This window comes from Leiobunum rupestre, chromosome 2 (assembly GCF_980474605.1).
Source record: "Leiobunum rupestre chromosome 2, qqLeiRupe1.1.hap1, whole genome shotgun sequence".
NCBI lineage: Eukaryota > Metazoa > Arthropoda > Arachnida > Opiliones > Sclerosomatidae > Leiobunum > Leiobunum rupestre.
The window spans coordinates 848,731-864,282 of NC_143385.1; positions in this window are offsets into that span (position 1 = coordinate 848,731).

Consider the following 15,552-nt stretch of genomic DNA (forward strand, 5'->3'; position numbering starts at 1 on the left):
GCCCCCTCCCACCAACCCCCTTAAAGGCAAAGTGACCGATAAAAACAAGTTGGTCTCATTCGATAGAGCTCTTTGACGCGCACGCAGTGCCGTTAATTTCCGCCCCCTCCTAACAACCCCCTTAAAGGGAGAGTAATCGAAAAAAACAATTTGGTCTCATAGAACAATAAAAGTAAAAGATTGGAATCGTCTACGCTAGCGTCTACTTGAAAGAGTGAGACTAAAAAATTCAAAGCAGTCGAACTTAGGGTGTGTTGCAAAAGTCTGCTTTGCTAGAATCAAACATGTTAAATTCAATGGGCTAGCACTTTGGCTAGGGCTTTGGCCACAGGCCCTTAAGCTGAAAAGTATCCGAGCATGGGGACCGAATCTCCGTCTTGCCATATTCTTAGTACATAAATGCATTCTTGCAATAATCTGATTTATGCAGTTGTTAATAATCCATATTAAATATCTGCTCTAAGAAAATACTTATTTAATCACCGAGATAATATAAAATCACATGGCCTGAACAGCTTTTGTATTGGTTTGCCCACCCGGGTATCCTGAGGGTGGGCGACACCCACTCTTTAACTTATGATGGAAATTTATATATAAAACGATAAGAAATCACGTAGCCTCAACAGTTTTGTATTAGTTTGCCTACCTGTGTCTTCTAAGGGTGTATGGGTTTGCCCACTCGAATACACTGTAGTGGAACTAATATTACGGCCTGGGCCGACTTGTTATATATGTATGCGTATATATGATTATAAAGAAAGAGATTTAGAGTGGTATCGAGCAATTTTTTTAGAAATTGCCTAACAAATTCCAATAAAATCTAGTGTGTGTTTTTAAAGCTCGGTTATTGAATAAAACTTAAAATTTACTTAAAGGAATAATTAAAATTCAAATCACTTTAATTTATTTTCAAACAATACCAAAGAAATATAACTATTAAATGGCAATTTTAAAATTTAAATAAATTGATTATTAACAAAAAATCGAGAATGTATTTACGGAGAGAACCCGTGGAGAGAACAGTCTATATTCTCCCTTTTTACCTCTCCGAGTGGACATAGTCACCTAGAAGGGGTTTTACAATTACCGTGTCTGTCTGGGTATGTGTGTGTCTGTGGGCTGCGAACGCGTTACCGTGGCCAAAGTCCAAAACGCGTTACCGGGGCAAAGTCGAATGCAGTTTAAAGGTTGGCAAAGCCACCGTCTGACGATGAGCGTTAACGGATAACTTTGCGGTTAGGTTGGGTTGTGTGGTTTTTTTTTGCGTTAACGCTCACCGTCGCGACGGTTTCAACTCAGTTTTGTTCGATATTTTTGTTATTGTAATGTCTATGTTTAGTGTGGGATGTTGAGTTTGTGTTACGCCGGTTGTGGGTAATGAGTTTGTAGTGTTTGCGTGTTGTATGTACAGGTATTTTCTCTCCAAGTTCTTCGTATTGACTTTTGGGACGGACCGAGTGCTGAGGGTTACGGTCAACGTCTCAACGTCCAAATGGCAGGGTTTCCCCCGATTGTTCATGGTATTCGTCTTAGTATCAAATTGCGATTGCATCGAGCGGGATTTGAACCCGAGTCCCCTTGCATGACAGGCAGAAGTTCTACCACAGAACCACCGATACATGTTACGGTTCATTGAAAATTATAAACTCAGCTTAAGCGGAAGATTATATTTATAGTTTTAAAAGTCTACATTTTTTTACGTATGAAATTTTAAAGGTCAAATCTTGTTTTAGCGCAGTCAGCAGAGATAAGATGGTTAAAGGGTAGACCCGGGGGTGGTCCACTTAGTAAGTTTTTGTAATTTATTTACGGGTTTTCTTATTGACTGAGATATAGTTGTATTAATGCGGTGGCGTTGGTTTGATGTTTATTGATATGCTTTTGAACCGTTAAAATTAATTTATGAATACAATTTCAAGTGGTATACAACGCGCTTTTTTCGTAACTTCTTAAATTATTTTACGTGTTTTCTTATCGGCTTTAAATGTGTGATACATTTTCATTAATATGGTTACGTTGGTTTAATATTTTGAGATAAGCGATGTTGTATAGCCTTCACTAAGTTTTTTTTGTGTACGTTATACGCCGAGCATTGTTAACGGTAAGGTGTTTTTGGTTTTTTTATCACAATTTTCATTAGCGTGGGTATATGGATTGACATTTTCTGGATTTCTAACTATTTGAATTACCTTGTTGTATGATTGGGTTATTATTATATATCTTTTATTGCATATTTCTGTTAATACAATGTTCATAACTGTGGGTATTTATATTGACTTTTTCTTGATCCCTAAGTATTTTAATTAACTTGTTACTTAGTTGGGTTATTATTATATATTTTTCCATTGGTTATTTTTCTTGTTTGTTGATAATGTGAGGGATATTTCATGTCTACGATTTTTTATTTGCATTGTTTTTTATCGGCTTCGTTGGGTTGTCGTGGTGAGCCCACGTGGTTTTCATTAGTGCTTTCACTTATAGTTTGGTTTTCGCTTTAACTTTTGTTTTTTCATATAAATTTGTTTGTTTAAGACCTATAATACATAGGGTTGGTTTTTCTCTATAAAATAGTTTGTTGCACGTATATTTTTCGTAAGCTTTAAATAAATTTAAACTTTGTATTTTCTATTTTCATTGCCGAAACAAGGAGTTCTTAGTTGGAAAACCCCGGAAAAAAATTTCGAAAAAAGACAAAAATCCCCAGTAGCATTGGAATTTCATTTTATAGCAGTTGACTCAGTTGGGTAGGAGTCAAAGTTGGTAATGAGTCGGTGAAAGTCTGTAAAAGGCAAGTTTGACCGATAGCCGTCCCTAAACTAACTAGTCCAATAGCAAATGACTGAGATACGGTTAGACGCTTTACCGACTTCGAGCCAACTCTATAAATACTACTCATTCAGTAGTTGGCTAAGAAATGGTTTTTAAGAGCTCTGCTAACTCCCAACAGACTTTAAAATTACTGCCTGTATAATGGTCGGATATGAAACGGCTTTGACACTTTGTCGACTACCAGCCGAATCAGAAAATACTATCTGTATACTGGTATTTTACTAAGAGAAAACTGAACTGCGCATCCAAAAATATGGCACCTCTCATTTCACTCAATTAAAGAGAGGCTAGTAAAGCAATTACTATTTGAGGTATTGATATTTTTACTCTCGCTAACTACAACCGATATATTTACCAAAGACTTTAACATGCCGTTTCAAAACAAGCTACTGAAGGATTACAAGCGTAACGTATACAGGGTGTCTTAATTTGATCGGCCCAAGCGTTGTTCTCAAAAACTATAGTTGCTAGAAATGTGAAATTATCCGGATAAACTCTTTCGGGGAGGACCCTTTTCTTTTAGAATTTTCAGAAAAGTCGTTAAATATTTCACTGTTTTAAAATTTTTATTTTTTGAACGATAGGTGATATACGAAAATTTTGAAACAAGTTGTAGCGCGTACTCGATAACCTTTAAGGAAATTGGTTTGGTCAAAAACGGACAATTTTTCATAGAAATAATAAGTTATGAAAACAAGTTGATACTACCCAAAAATAATTACGTCTCATGAAAAAGAAAGAGAAACCTGTCTTATTTGAAATGATCGTATGTTTGTAAAGATAAAAAAGGACTGTTTTTTAAGCCAAATCATATTAAATAATTTTTTATAGAAAATACAATTTAAATAGTATAATTCCAGAATTCACGCGTCTTATTTTAAATGAGGTTCAATAATTCCACCGTCCGCTGCAATACTAATCCGTGTGCGATGAAGCATATTTTGAAACGAAGCAGGGTCCATCTCGGGAGTTACGACTTGGAACGCTGCGATGAATCTCTCCCGTAGATCTTCTTCGTTAGTGACAGGCGTTTTATACACTTCCTCCTTGACGAATCCCCACAGGAAAAAGTGCGGTGGTGCGAGATCTGGGGACCTCGGAGGCCATCGTACTGGACCGTTCTTGCGTATCCATCGCCCAGGGAACTCGTTGTTAAGGTTCTGCAAGACGTGTTTTCTTGTTGGGCAGGTGCACCGTCATGCTGGAACCAAAGGCGTGGGACGTCGACTAATGGCACACCTTCCAACTCGTCTGCGCCTTCATTTTGTTGAAAGGCCAGGTAGTTCTGCCCATTGAGTCAACGCGGAAGAAAAAATGGCCCAAGGACGCGATCTCCCAGAAGACCGGCCCAGACGTTTAAACGGAATTGTACCTGATTGTAGTGAGGAAATCCCCAGTGCGGATTTTCATCACTCCACATGTGGTTATTTTGGCTGTTAAACGGGCCGTCTCTCCCAAAGGAGCACTCGTCGGGCACAAGAATCAAACGAAGGAAATCTTCGTTTACATCGGCCATAGTACAAAACCAGTTACAGAAATCCAGCCGAGGTCGCTGATCACCATCGTAAAGTGCTTGGTGGAGCGTTTCACGAAATGGGTGATAGTTATGGCGGTCAAGGACACTCCAAACGTAGTAATTTAACAAGTCCAAATCAGAGTAGGCGATGACTGTGTCTTCCATGTTGATGTTGTCATGGTCCGCGGAATCTGTGATTCACGTTGCCTTCTTTTTCAAAGTCACGGAAAGCACGGATAATAGTGTGGTGATTTGGACGACTGTCAGGATTTGAAATAATCGACTCACTTCACGTGCATTTCGTTGACCTATTCCGTAGTATATTTCGACCATCCTGAACCGCTGTTCACAGTTATAAAGAGGAATCCTTTTATTTTAATGGAGTTCGTTCAGAGAAAGATTTTAAAACGAAGCTGTGTCTCTTTATATACTAAAATGGAGCCACACTTTAAGCGGCAAAGTAGTGCAAAATAAAAAACACGTGGAAAATTCAGTTGGCATAAATTCGACGGTTTCGTTGACTTCTTGCAACATTCTTGCCTAAAATATGACGCGTGAATTCTGGAATTATACTATGTAAATTGTATTTTCTCTAAAAAATTATTTAAAATGATTTGGCTTAAAAACAATCCATTTTTGATCTTTACAAACATACGATCATTTCAAATTAGATAGGTTTATCTAACTTTCTTTTTCATGAGACGTAAACCTTTTTGGGTAGTACCAACTTGCTTTTTTCATGACGTATTATTTCAATGAAAAATTGTCCGTTTTTGACCAAACCAATTTCATTATAGGTTTTCGGGAACGCTCAACAACTTGTTGGTTGAAAAGTTTCGTCTACCACCTATCGTTCAAAAAATAAAAATTTCAAATCCGTGAAAAATTTCACGATTTTTCTGAAAATTCCAAAAGAAAAGGTTCCTCCCCGATAGAATACATCCTGATAATTTCACATTTATAGCAACTATAGTTTTTGAGAAAAACACCTGGGCCGATCAAATTAAAACACACTGTATACTTTGTGATATATAATAATTGTTTTTCATCTATTTATATTTAATTATTTGTTAATGAACAACTTTAATACAAAGGATGTTATTATAAATAAGATTAATATACATCCAGGGTGCCCTATATGTGAGCAGTAGATAGTGAAATTCTTTACAAATAATTGGGTCCCTTAAGTTGTCCCCCCCTTTGAATCTAGACGAAGACGCAATAACTTTAAATTTTCGTCTCATTTTGCTTCATAATACAACACAAAAATTAAAATTTTCTCTATAATAGTTTTTGAAATAATTTAATTTTAATTGGGGGGGCAACTTCAAAACTAGCCCCCCTAAATCTCACGCATTTCAAAACCTAATTAGTGCATTAGATTCTTCTCATTTTGCTCCATTATACAACACTACAATTAAATTTTGCTCTAGAAATAGGTTTTGAAATAATTTAATTTTAATTGGGGGAGCAGCTTCATAACTCGCCCCCTAAATCTCACTCATTTCAAAAACTAATTAGTGCATTAGATTCGTCTCATTTTGCTCCATTATACAACACTACAATTAAATTTTGCTCTAGAAATAGGTTTTGAAATAATTTAACTTTAATTGGGGGGGCTAACTTCATAACTCGCCCCCCTAAATCTCACTCATTTCAAAAACCATCTAGTGCACTAGATTCGTCTTATTTTGCTCCATTATACAACACTACAATTAAATTTTGCTCTAGAAATAGAATTGAAATAATTTAATTTTAATTTGGGGGTACTACATAACTAGCCCCAATAAATCTCACTCATTTCAAAAACTAATACGTGCATTAGATTCGTCTTATTTTGCTCCATTATACAACAATACAATTAAATTTTGCTCTAGAAATAGAATTTGAAATAATTTTATTTTATTTTGGGGGAACTTCATAACTAGCCCCCCTAAATCTCACTCATTTCAAAAACTAATTAAAGCATCGGATTCGTCTCATTTTGCTCCATTATACAACACTACAATTAAATTTTGCTATAGAAATAGGTTTTGATATAATTTATTTTAATTGGGGGGCCAACTTCATAACTCGCCCCCCTAAATCTCACTCATTTCAAAAACCATCTAGTGCACTAGATTCGTCTTATTTTGCTCCATTATACAACACTACAATTAAATTTTGCTCTAGAAATAGAATTGAAATAATTTAATTTTAATTTGGGGGTACTTCATAACTAGCCCCCCTAAATCTCACTCATTTCAAAATATTATACGTGCATTAGATTCGTCTTATTTTGCTCCATTATACAACAATACAATTAAATTTTGCTCTAGAAATAGGTTTTAAAATAATTTAATTTAAATTGGGGGAGCAGCTTCATAACTCACCCCCCTAAATCTCACTCATTTCAAAAACCATCTAGTGCACTAGATTCGTCTTATTTTGCTCCATTATACAACACTACAATTAAATTTTGCTCTAGAAATAGGTTTTGAAATAATTTATTTTTAATTGGGGAGCAGCTTCATAACTCACCCCCCTAAATCTCACTCATTTCAAAAACCATCTAGTGCACTAGATTCGTCTTATTTTGCTCCATTATACAACAATACAATTAAATTTTGCTCTAGAAATAGAATTTGAAATAATTTAATTTTAATTTGGGGGAACTTCATAACTAGCCCCCCTAAATCTCACCCATTTCAAAAAATAATTAAAGCATTAGATTCGTCTCATTTTGCTCCATTATACAACACTACAATTAAATTTTGCTCTAGAAATAGGTTTTGATATAATTTAATTTTAATTGGGGGGCCAACTTCATAACTCGCCCCCCTAAATCTCACTCATTTCAAAAACCATCTAGTGCACTAGATTCGTCTTATTTTGCTCCATTATACAACACTACAATTAAATTTTGCTCTAGAAAGAGGTTTTGAAATAATTTAATTTTAATTGGGGGGCAACTTCATAACTTGCCCCCTAAATCTCACTCATTTCAAAAACCATCTGGTGCACTAGATTCGTCTTATTTTGCTCCATTATACAACACTACAATTAAATTTTGCTCTAGAAATAGAATTTGAAATAATTTAATTTTAATTTGGGGGTACTTCATAACTAGCCCCCCTAAATCTCACTCATTACAAAAACTAATTAGTGCATTAGATTCGTCTCATTTTGCTCCATTATACAACACTACAATTAAATTTTGCTCTAGAAATAGGTTTTGAAATAATTTAATTTTAATTGGGGGAGTAGCTTCATAACTCGCCCCCTAAATCTCACTCATTTCAAAAACTAATTAGTGCATTAGATTCGTCTCATTTTGCTCCATTATACAACACTACAATTAAATTTTGCTCTAGAAATAGGTTTTGAAATAATTTAACTTTAATTGGGGGGGCTAACTTCATAACTCGCCCCCCTAAATCTCACTCATTTCAAAAACCATCTAGTGCACTAGATTCGTCTTATTTTGCTCCATTATACAACACTACAATTAAATTTTGCTCTAGAAATAGAATTGAAATAATTTAATTTTAATTTGGGGGTACTACATAACTAGCCCCCCTAAATCTCACTCATTTCAAAAACTAATACGTGCATTAGATTCGTCTTATTTTGCTCCATTATACAACAATACAATTAAATTTTGCTCTAGAAATAGAATTTGAAATAATTTTATTTTATATTGGGGGAACTTCATAACTAGCCCCCCTAAATCTCACTCATTTCAAAAACTAATTAAAGCATCGGATTCGTCTCATTTTGCTCCATTATACAACACTACAATTAAATTTTGCTCTAGAAATAGGTTTTGATATAATTTATTTTAATTGGGGGGCCAACTTCATAACTCGCCCCCCTAAATCTCACTCATTTCAAAAACCATCTAGTGCACTAGATTCGTCTTATTTTGCTCCATTATACAACACTACAATTAAATTTTGCTCTAGAAATAGAATTGAAATAATTTAATTTTAATTTGGGGGTACTTCATAACTAGCCCCCCTAAATCTCACTCATTTCAAAAACTAATACGTGCATTAGATTCGTCTTATTTTGCTCCATTATACAACAATACAATTAAATTTTGCTCTAGAAATAGAATTTGAAATAATTTAATTTTAATTTGGGGGAACTTCATAACTAGCCCCCCTAAATCTCACTCATTTCAAAAACTAATTAAAGCATTAGATTCGTCTCATTTTGCTCCATTATACAACACTACAATTAAATTTTGCTCTAGAAATAGGTTTTGAAATAATATAATTTTAATTGGGGAGCAGCTTCATAACTAGCCCCCCTAAATCTCACTCATTTCAAAAACTAATTAGTGCACTTGATTCGTCATATTAGTGCACTTGATTCGTCATATTTTGCTCCATTATACAACACTACAATGAAATTTTGCTCTAGAAATAGAATTTGAAATAATTTAATTTTAATTTGGGGGAACTTCATAACTAGCCCCCCTAAATCTCACTCATTTCAAAAACTAATTAAAGCATTAGATTCGTCTCATTTTGCTCCATTATACAACACTACAATTAAATTTTGCTCTAGAAATAGGTTTTGAAATAATATAATTTTAATTGGGGAGCAGCTTCATAACTAGCCCCCCTAAATCTCACTCATTTCAAAAACTAATTAGTGCACTTGATTCGTCATATTTTGCTCCATTATACAACACTACAATGAAATTTTGCTCTAGAAATAGAATTTGAAATAATTTAATTTTAATTTGGGGGAACTTCATAACTAGCCCCCTAAATCTCACTCATTTCAAAAACTAATTAAAGCATTATATTCGTCTCATTTTGCTCCATTATACAACACTACAATTAAATTTTGCTCTAGAAATAGGTTTTGATATAATTTAATTTTAATTGGGGGGCCAACTCATAACTCGCCCCCCTAAATCTCACTCATTTCAAAAACCATCTAGTGCACTCGATTCGTCTTATTTTGCTCCATTATACAACACTACAATTAAATTTTGCTCTAGAAATAGGTTTTGAAATAATTTAATTTTAATTGGGGGAGCAGCTTCATAACTCGCCCCCCTAAATCTCACTCATTTCAAAAACCATCTAGTGCACTTGATTCGTCATATTTTGCTCCATTATATAACACTACCATTAAATTTTGCTCTAGAAATAGAATTTGAAATAATTTAATTTTAATTTGGGGGTACTTCATAACTAGCCCCCCTAAATCTCACTCATTACAAAAACTAATTAGTGCATTAGATTCGTCTCATTTTGCTCCATTATACAACACTACAATTAAATTTTGCTCTAGAAATAGGTTTTGAAATAATTTAATTTTAATTGGGGGAGCAGCTTCATAACTCGCCCCCTAAATCTCACCCATTTCAAAAACTAATTAGTGCATTAGATTCGTCTCAGTTTGCTCCATTATACAACACTACAATTAAATTTTGCTCTAGAAATAGGTTTTGAAATAATTTAACTTTAATTGGGGGGGCCAACTTCATAACTCGCCCCCCTAAATCTCACTCATTTCAAAAACCATATAGTGCACTAGATTCGTCTTGTTTTGCTCCATTATACAACACTACAATTGAATTTTGCTCTAGAAATAGAATTGAAATAATTTAATTTTAATTTGGGGGTACTACATAACTAGCCCCCCTAAATCTCACTCATTTCAAAAACTAATACGTGCATTAGATTCGTCTTATTTTGCTCCATTATACAACAATACAATTAAATTTTGCTTTACACATCTAAAGTCGGCGTTTCTTCGGAAACCCATTTCACCAAGACGTGAAGTCCTACTTCTAGATTCGTTTTCGACATAGTAATGAAGCACATCCACAATTCCGCTAAGCAGGCTTTAGAACACGTTGCTCAAAAATACAATTTGTTTTACTATTTCCGCTTGTCTTTCGGGTCTTCCCACCTAAGTCACCTCAAACGGCTTTCACCCCCTGCCATTCCGTAGAAAAAAAAATTCCACTTCACGCAAGTGAACAAAGTGTCCTGACTGCAGACTATAGATATAACATTCCAGTGGATCCCACGTTGTAGGGTCGAGCAATATCTTACTCGACGGGTTACGTGTGAACTATCTCTCTTTCGCCAAAAAAATGGTACTTGAATAGATCAGCTGTTTAGCCTCTTTGGTACATTCGTCTAAATAAAGGTCGCCCCAGTTTGCCAAACGTAAAAGAGTTATCGTAAACTCTGATATTTATTGTTTAGGCCTTACGATAATTTCTACCGCGTAAGTGACTATTTATAGTCGGTTTAAGCAATTATAGCTCTTTATTTTAGCTGACCAGTCTGGCAACTTTAACTTATATTCACTTTTCAGTAGCGACACGCGGTAGAATAGGCTAAGATAAGTTGTGTAAGAGTATAAATTGTTTTATCTAAATATAGTTATGAATCCATCAAAACGATATCGTGAATATTTATGCAGAGATAAATAATATACCGAAAAGATCTTGGACGCGGTATAAAAAAAAACGAACGGTTCTGCTGGAGTCCAAAGAAATTAACTCAAACAAGGAATCGCTATCGTCAGAAACTCAAAGAGATTCAATCACAGAGTTAGATGAACCTATGCTTAACCATGCTCGCCCATTGTTTTCAAACAATGTTCATAATGTCAGAGTTCAAGAACGTACCTTTTTTGAAGACTTTAATAATAAGGAAACTGAGAAAATTTTGTAAGTGTTTAAACCATGATTGTGATTGTATTGCCTTTGTTTAAATATGATAAAGAATATTTAATGTTAAATTTTTCAACATTGTCTTAAAGGAACACTGAGTCAGATGAAGAAATGAGTAGTACTTCCAGCTTATCCGAGGGAAGATATGACACTGGTGACTGCCACGCTACTGATAACATCGATGAACCGCTTTGCGAAGGATCACATTTAACAAAGAAAGAGAGCATGCTCCTTATAATCGCTCATATTTTAAGACACCATTCTTCTGACGAAGCAACTTCTAGTCTACTACAGTTAATTAGAAGGAATTTACCGCAAAGTGCATCAACATCGTTTCCCACAACTTAGTTTCTTTTTTAAATACTTCCATTGCCCGCAACCACTAGTTAAGCCAATGTAAATCAAATTATTTGGGGCCAGAACGAGGAGGTGATAAAGAGTTAACGGGTGATATTTGCCAGTCAAATTTTAATGATGAAATTTGGCTTAAAAATGGGAATTACTTTTTCATGTTTGATCTGGAATCTCAAATGAAAAACCTTTTCGAACCGATAAACCCAGACTTGACTAAAACTGAAACTTATTTTGATATATCGTAAACTTAAGTTAACTGATAATGATTTGTCAATAACGTGGAATACAGATGGCGTTCCCGTTTTTGAGTCCTCAAAATTTTCCATTTGGCCATTGCAATTTACGGTCAGTGAATTACCTCTTGGAGCTAGACAGAGAAACACACTTTGTGCTGGCCTTTGGTTTGGTCGTGAAACGCCAAACTTGAACTAATGGGATTGTTTGGGCCAACAAACTTAAGAAAACCATCAGGTCCCGAGAAGTACCAGGACCATTCACTGTGGACACTATGGCTAGGTCTCAAATTCATAATATGACCCAATTTAATGAGGAGAGGGGGTGTGCATGGTGTTTTCACCCTGGTGTAATAGTAGAAAAGGGCAATGGTCCTATAAGAGTTTACCCATTTAAAAAATTTTAAAATTTGGATTACAGAACCAATATTTCATTCATTGAAGATGCTAAAAACGCAGTAAAAAATGAAATAACTAACGCGCCGAAATTTGGTTCGCGTTGCGTTAACTTTGCGTTACTAACGCTAACGCTTGCGGTAACGCCGCACTTTTAACGCACTTTGACACTTTCCGTGGTTTCTATTTTTCCGCGCCGCTACCCGTAAATTTGAAGCGTTGGCCAATTAGAAATTACGATACCACGTGACTAATGGACGAAAACATAGGGAAAATTACATAAATAGGAATTTAGGAAAACTAGTGGCTTAACTTTTTGTTTATAGTTTGTTATACAATGTCGGGAAGGCTATCGTATAAAGATCAAGAATTATTAATCGATGAGGTTAGAAATTACCCGTTTTTGTACGACAAGGCCCATAAATCTTTCAAAAACAACGATATCAAAGAAAATCGGTGGAAATCCATAGGACTAGTTTTAGGACTACCAGGTAAGCTTTGGCATCATGCCTATAATACATTCATTATTGTTAAAGATTTTTATTTTAAACTAGTTGGTGAACCTCAAAAGAAATGGAAGAATTTGAGGGATAGATATTTAAAAGAAAAAAGAAGTGGCCGTTGTACAATATATTAAGTTAAGTTAGAAGAAACCACCTATGGACTGTGAGAAGGATGATAAAATACGCGAAAAAGTAGATTAATCCATAATTAAAAGTGATAATATAGCTAAATCCTAAACAAAAATGAAGAAATTAAAAAAACTTACTAATAACTCGTACCAATGTTTAGGCTTAGTTTCTCCTTTAGATTTGACAGTCGCCAGCCAGATTTCCCGCACGGTACTGATGAGTTCCAAATAGAACGAAACCGGTCTACCGTTGGAATTTCTGGCTATTTTATTAATTTTTAATTTAGATTATTACTCGAAGATCTATTTGATCCGAGTTTCGCGTTTTTTGCTCGAAGACCTATTGGTACGAGTTATTAGTAGGTTTTTTTTAATTTCTTCAAATTTGTTTAGGATTTAGCTATATTATCCCTTTTAATTATGGACTAATCTACTTTTTCGCGTATTTTATCGTACAATATATTAGATGGATTTTTGAGTTCAACAGTTTTACATAGGCCGTAAATTGCCATACAAAATTAAATTTCCTTTTTTAATTGAAAATTATTAATTATTTATAACCATTCTAATTTTAGTAGTTTCTCTAATCTTCTAAACAATGAAGATTGCAGCGTTTATCTTTAAATGGACATGTCAACTGTAGAACCTACGAGTGATCTAGTTTCGGCTGATTCGATTTTTAAGAAGATGCTATATTATCCTGGGTAATATATATTTCAATTCAATATTATCCCCTTTTAATATGAAATTAATTTCAGTATGTTTTTTCCAGCAAAGTGAACTATGAAGATTTAAGCGATGCCGAAAACATTTATCACCCTGATAAAGAAAATAAGGACACATCTATGACAAAAGAAAACTTGCATAGTGAAGAAAATGCCAAAATTTGGGAAACTTCAAACACCATGGACGCAATCACAGCTCCTACTGAAAACACAGAAGTCATTTTCCCACTGCAATCGGGGAGTTCAGGGATGAAGCAATTGCAACACCCTGAGAGTAGCCCTAGCACAACCAAAAAAGCCACTCCTCTATTTAACGTACCATCGAAGACGCCTATATGGAAGAGGAAGCGTGATGATATCGATGAGAAAATGTTAAATATGCTAGATAGCGCAACTACGAACTTTATGAAGATCGTTCCTCAAGCCGTGGCAAAAGAAGATAAAGACGAATGTTTCTATTACTATACAAGTTGCATGGCAAGGTACAGAAAATTGACAACTAAAAAACAAGGTTTATTACGGTTAAAAATAGAAACTTTTTTCTCCGAAAATTACGAAGATTGCACAGCGTGATCTACGTTAAGATTGAACTGGCATGTTTTAAAATTTATCATTCGATACTTTTGTTAAATTGTATGCAAAAAAATGTAAAAAAAACTAAAAATATTTCTACTTTGTATAAATAGTAAATTGACACTTTTGCAAAAGATACTGAGCAAATAAAATTTTAAAACCAATTTAATTTATCTATTGTCTGGTTACATATTCATATATTGATAATTGATGTGGCAGTGCGCCTTCAGTGCAAAGATATTTAGCTAATTTTTCTCTTAAATTTTGAGCTAGTTTACTGGTTTTATTACGTAAAGCTCCTTGAACTTCCATTATCTCTCTCCATCGTCCATTTTTGAGCAATTCTCCAGTTTCCAATATTGAATCTGAAAATTCTGGACCGTTAAACTGGCGCTTATGAATGGGTCTTCCCAATTCGTCAGTGATTAAAAAATTATGTAGGCATACAGTTGCTTTAATTATACCGTCAATGTTTTCAGGTTTACCCTTAATAGTCTTATGGTATACTCTCCACTGTGCAGCCATAATGCCAAATGTATTTTCGATGACTCTTCTTGCACGGGATAACCTGTAGTTAAAAATGCGTTCCGCCAGAGTTAACCCTCTTCCTGGATATGGTCTTAATACGTTTTCAAAATGGGGAAAAGCCTCATCGCCAATACGGATAAACTACATTTGAATTTGGCAACATATTGGGATTGGGCAAAGCCAATCTCTTATATTTTAATTTAACACCAAAATCTGTTGATGAAAATATACCTCCATCACTTTCACCACCGTAACTACCAATATCAACCATTAGATATCGGTAATGAGCGTCACACACTGCTAATAAAACGATACTAAAATGTCCTTTATAAATAAAAAACTTTGAACCAGAATTTGCTGGACACACAATTGACACATGCTTCCCGTCAATGGACCCGCAGGCATTAGGCAAATTCCACTGATCACCAAATCCATTGGCAATTTCTTACCATTCATCAGGTTTCGTTGGCATTTTTAAATAAATAGGAGACATGGTATTCCAAATAGCCTCACATGTTTCACGCACTATGTTTGAATTAGCAGTTCTACTAATCCGAAACCGAAACATTAACTAACTTGCATATCACCACTCGCTAAAAAGCTGAAAATTAAAATTTCCAATTGTTAAATAGTTAAATAATCTGATACCACATTTATTACCGTATTGTTACTGCCAAACGTTTTTCCTGAGATATTGGTTTTCGGAAATTAGTTATCTTCTTAAGAATTTTGTTTCGGATCAATGATAAGATGAAATCAAAGGGATTTTTTAACAATAGGTACTTTTGTTTTTTTGTGTTTTTTTTTGTTTTTTATTTTGCTATTTGTCAAGGATTACAGTAATGCAAAAAGTTTTAACCGCAAGTTAGTATTTAAAAAGATATGATCAATGTAAAATTGCTACTTGCTAGCAATTTTTACAACGGAAAATACGACATATTTCGAGATTTTTGTATGTGTTGGATGAGGTAGGACGGTTGACGAGGACGATTCTTTAAATTACTAGATTTTAATACTTTTTGGATAAAGTAGGACTGATGACGAAAAAGAAAAAGGCTGCAATGCAAAACAGTACT